A 5280-nucleotide genomic window follows, 5' to 3' on the forward strand; every position below is an offset into this window, starting at 1 on the left:
TCACTTTTTTAATCATGCACTATTTATTTTGCCTCAAATAGCAAGCAAGAAGTTCTAGAATTGTCTAAACAACTTTTCCTATTTCACATTTAGCATACATAAACCAATTTAATTGCTAGAAAATTACCTATTATAAATTCATGTCATTTTCAAGCACAAAAGTTGAAATTAGTCAAGAATTTACATCTCACTAAGCATAAAGATTTTTTCGAAAAAATAAATAAAATATTCAAATCATGCTATCTACCTAATTTCACATTGACTCACATTTAGAAAATTGACTCATAACACAAAAAATACAAAAAATAACTAAAATTAAAACTTAAAAATTTTAAGTTCACCCCAAACTTAAATGGTACATTGTCCTCAATGTGACACTAAAGAGTAAAGAAGAGAACTTACATGGGGTGCCTCCCAGGAGCGCTATCGTTAACGTCATATAGCCGGATGCTGGTTTCCTCTTACAAAATTCAACTAGGGTAAAGTGTACCTCTTGCATCCATAGCCCTTGTACCAAACGACGAAAAATTTCCTTCAATGCCGCTAATTTCAAAGCTTTCCGTAAATGACAGTCACTTTCATAATTCCCACACATCAGTCTTTTCAAACGTCATCAAAAAGTTCAAAATCGTTCTTTGGACTTCCCTTTCTTCTTGTTAGTAGTTACTTCTCGACTATCCTTTACAACTTCCACTCGACAATAGGTAGAAATTTCAGTTGCGACAAATACATTAGAAGTCACTTCTTCCTTTTAAACACGCAAAATGATGGGAATATTCTCATCTTCCTCCATGTCAAGTATAAAAAAATCAGCAAGGAAGATAAACTTACCAACCTTCACCAGTACATCTTTGAGTATCCCACGAGTATGAGTTAAAGCATGATCTGCCAGTTGTAGAGTCACTATCATGGCCTTGGCTTCTCCCAATCTTAGTCTTTTAAATACTAACAAAGGCATCAAGTTGATACTTGCTCCTAGATCACATAGAGGTTTTGTTTCCACCAAACCCTCTATCGAGCATGGACTATTGAAACTACCTAGATCTTTAAGCTTGGGTGGTAGTTTCTTTTGCAGGATTGCCCTACACTCCTCAGTAAGTTCCACTATCTTAAATTCTTCTAGCTTCTTTTACTTGGATAGAATATGTCTTTCATGAATTTCAAGTAAGTTGGAATTTGTTCTAAGGACTCTGTAAATGGAATGTTGATGTGCAGTTTCTTGAATATTTTAAGAAATTACAAAAACTGCTTGTCTAATTTATTCTTACAGAGCCTTTGAGGATAGGGAATTTTTATATAGTGCACAATGTTTATAGGCGGTGTAGCTTCAATACCCGGTAGGTCATCAGTAACCCACTCTTCCGCTTGCTTGTTATCCACTTCAACATGTGCCTGTCGATCATGCTTCTCTTCAACCACTTGTTGCTCAGCCCTTGTCCCCTCATATTCTTTTCCACTTCTTAAGGAAATTGCTTAACACTGCTCTTTTAGGTTAACCTCTATAGTACTCTGAAAATTACCTTGAGTACGGTTGGCCATTTAAGCAGCCAACTGTCCCACTTGAATCTCTAGAGTTTTAATAGAGGATCTAGTTTCCATCATAAATTGGAGCAATAGATCTGCTTGAATGTTAGATCCTCTGCTATCACTCGGTTGTTGGGCAGGTTGTTGAGGATTTCTTTAAAATGGTGGCCTATATCTCTATTGGAAGAAACCTTGCTAAGGCTGACTTGACAGCTACCCATCGTGATAATGACGACGTCCATCAAGGTAAGGATAAGGATCATCGTTTGTATATCCAATGGCCTGAGCTTGCTCCATTGGCAAATTGTTGACATCTACTTGGCATCTATCATAAGAGTGAGGCCCTCCACACAACTCACATATCACTGGAGCCTTTTTCTCTTGAGTAGTCATCATCTTTGTTAAGGCTTCTAGTTGGGCGGTTAACATAGTAATTGCATCAAATTCATGTAAACCTACTACTACTCTTCGGTTGGCTTCTCTCATTTGGCCATTGTTGATTATTCATGGCCATCTCTTCAAGTAAATCATAAGCCTTATTAGTACTTTCCCTCATAATACCCCACCAGAAGCGGCATCTACGAGTGTGCAGGTATTAACAGTCATCCCTTGGTAGAAGTTGTGGACTTATATCCACTTCTCAATCCTGTGGTGAGGACACTTTCTGATCAGGTCTTTGAATCTTTTTTAGGCTTCATATAGAGACTCATTGTCTTGTTGGATGAAGTTGTTAATTTCTTATCTTAGTCTAGCAACCTTAGTAGGAGGAAAGAACTTGTAGAGAAATTTTAGGGCCAATTCCTCCCAAGTGTTGATAGAATTTGCTGGCAAAGATACCAACCAACTCTTGGCTCGATCCCTTGATGAGAATAGGAATAGCCTCAATCAAATTACATCATCACTAACCCCATTCATCTTAAATGTCTGGCTTACCTCCACGAAATTCGCAAGATGCATGTTTGGATCTTCAGATGGCAGTCCTTTAAACTAGACTGTGGATTGAACCATCTGCGGTATGGCTGGCTTAATTTTAAAGTTGTTAGCTTCAATGGCAGGTGACCTTATACAAGATCTAGCCCCTGTCAGGTTGGGTAGCACATAGTCTCTCAAGCTACAGTCAGGTGGATTAAGACCATTAGCCTGGTCATCTACGACACCTCCATTATTGTAGTTATTGGCCATCTCTACTTCTTGGTCAACAACTTCCACAACTCTTTCCAATCTTTTCCTTCTATTTTGTCTACAAGTCTTCTCTATTTTAGGATCGACATGCAATCTAGAGGTTAGTCCTTGATGTCACATAAACTAGTTGTTCAGAATTAAAAAAGTTGAAAAGAAAAATCAAATTAGAACAAAATTTAATTTTTATTAATAATAAATAACAATCCCCAGCAACAACGCCAAAAACTTATTGTGGATATTTAACACGCAAGTGTACGTATCTATTGCAAGTATTACTCACACAAGTGAGGTCGAACCCACATGGATTGTAGTTAAATACGTTAAAATTAAACTTTTACTTCTATTTGGCTATATCAAAATTTAAGAGAAAGTTATAACTAAAAAAACAATAAAAACAAAAAAAAAACACGTAAATTGATATGTGAATTAACAATGATTAGAACTAGGGTTATTGATTTCAATTGTATCTATCTATTATGGCCTAATATAATTCAATTTATTTAACCAATTTCTATGCAATAGCAGGTTTACTCAAGTAACTTATTGTCTTATCAGATATATAAATCTCAATTACATGCAAATTTTTTACTTTCGTGATAATTTAAAATATGTAAAAGGAATTAAACACAAAAACCCTATAAGCTATCCAAACCACATAGGTACTCTCGTCCTAGATTAAGATTTTTTCTGATTTCACTATAAAATAATTGACACGCACTTCTCAAATTTCGTATCAAAATCATAAACAATTAATTAATGGCTGGACTATTTTAAAAATAAGTACAAATGATATATTACACATAAAAAATTGAAGAAGAATAAAATCATATTACAACCACAAACAGATGTTAAACAATATCCATCAATACCCTAATAATTATTTAGCTACTCTTGTCCTGTAACAATTCGACACATATCAACTAAGAACATAGGAAGAAAATAGAGTAGAAGAATTTATTGAAAACTCTGTTGAAAAGCTTTCTTGGTCACTTTGTTTTTTTCCAACTCGTAATCTCTAATTTCTTCCTAAAAATTATGAAAATCCATTCTATTTTATAGCCAAAAAAGGATAAAAAAAATATAAAAAAAATATCCACTTTTCGAATTTGACAGGGGCAAGCCTCAACACTAGGCCCTTAGTTTCGTGACCCGTGTTGTGGCATTGATATGTTTGGCACACAAGCCTCAACACTAGCTGGGAGTGTTGAGGCATTAGACCCTAATTTTTTGGCAGCAAGCTTCTTGGTGTGTTAACTGATAAACTTTTGGCCATAACTCTTTCAATATTGCCCAAAATTTGATGATTCAAGATGTTTTGAAAATATGAAAGAGAGATCTAGAACTTTTATTCAGAATATGTTTCCTTAAAGTGAAAGCATCATAGTTAAAAATTTGCTTGAAGTTTTAGAGTTGATTTTCGATCACAAACGGAGTGTGTTGAGCATCAAAAACTTAGAATTATTCACCAATATATCCTAGAACTCAAAATTCCATGATAATTTATCATATTCATATTATTTAATATGTTTATTCTCATTTTAAATTCACATTATGAAATTTACCATTTAAACCTAAAACAAGTAGAAAATAAGTGTAATTTTGCACAAAATGAATATAATCAATTGAAACACACCTTTAAAACACTTTATTAAATGAACCTAAAACTAGCCTATCAAAAATTAGGAATGACGTTTAATGACAAGTAGCAATGTGTGGTGATGTAGTTATTGATGTGTTTTACGATATGTCGTGATGTTACTTGCGATATTTCATGACATGTTTGTGATTTGAATTAATGTTTTGTTCCATTTTTGTTTGCAGATTCAACTGCATTTGTAGTTGTGCTGCATGATGGTGTCTCAGGCTATTGACAATTTTAATTGGATGTTAAATAACCTAAAAAGTAAGACGTTGATGTTTGAGATTGACACTTTTTACTTTGAAATTTGTCAACTGATTCTAAGGTCTAATAAATTCTAATCAATCACAAATCAAGAGTTAGAAATAATATAAAAATAAAAGAAACACTAAGGATTATAGAGGTTAGGCCCCTTAGATATTGTAATGTCGTACTCCCCTTTTAGTTGTATTGATATTGAGATTGTTGGAAATATTTTACCAGGATCTAGATTTACTACCATGTATGTTTCATTAACATCCTAATATGAATTCTAAAACAATGAAATAAACACATAAAAAGTTTAGGAAACCTTACATTGGGTGCAGCGGAATATAATGACTCCTTCCATTCAGATCTCTAGCCCTTGATTCCTTTCTGTAGCAGAACATAATCAAGATCTGAACCTGGATCTCTTTCTCTCCTTCCTTTGATGTTGATTCTCCTTCTTGATTGGATTCTACACAATCTTCCACACTATGATTGAGATACCACTTGATGTGTGTGGGCACTACTCTATCACTAGGGTATTTCGAAATTGAAGAGAAGAAAAGAGAAGAAGAGCGGTGGCTATGAGGCTCAGGTTTTTCTCTGAGAGAAAATGAGATGCAAGTCATATGAAGCCAACACTTTCTATTTATAGAATGCCATCTAGGTTTAGGTTAGAATTGTATGGC

The 5280-nt window shown here is 34.3% G+C and overlaps 1 non-coding gene across 1 annotated transcript; it reads left to right on the forward strand.

Annotated features, from left to right (window-relative positions):
• Nucleotides 1–2167: 2167 nt before the first annotated feature.
• On the forward strand, nucleotides 2168–2274 carry LOC115721504 (small nucleolar RNA R71). Its single transcript, XR_004012523.2, has one exon. It is a non-coding gene; the product is annotated as a small nucleolar RNA R71 (small nucleolar RNA).
• The last annotated feature ends 3006 nt before the right edge of the window (nucleotides 2275–5280 follow it).

The sequence above is a fragment of the Cannabis sativa genome, chromosome 2, assembly GCF_029168945.1.
Source record: "Cannabis sativa cultivar Pink pepper isolate KNU-18-1 chromosome 2, ASM2916894v1, whole genome shotgun sequence".
NCBI classification, from domain to species: domain Eukaryota; kingdom Viridiplantae; phylum Streptophyta; class Magnoliopsida; order Rosales; family Cannabaceae; genus Cannabis; species Cannabis sativa.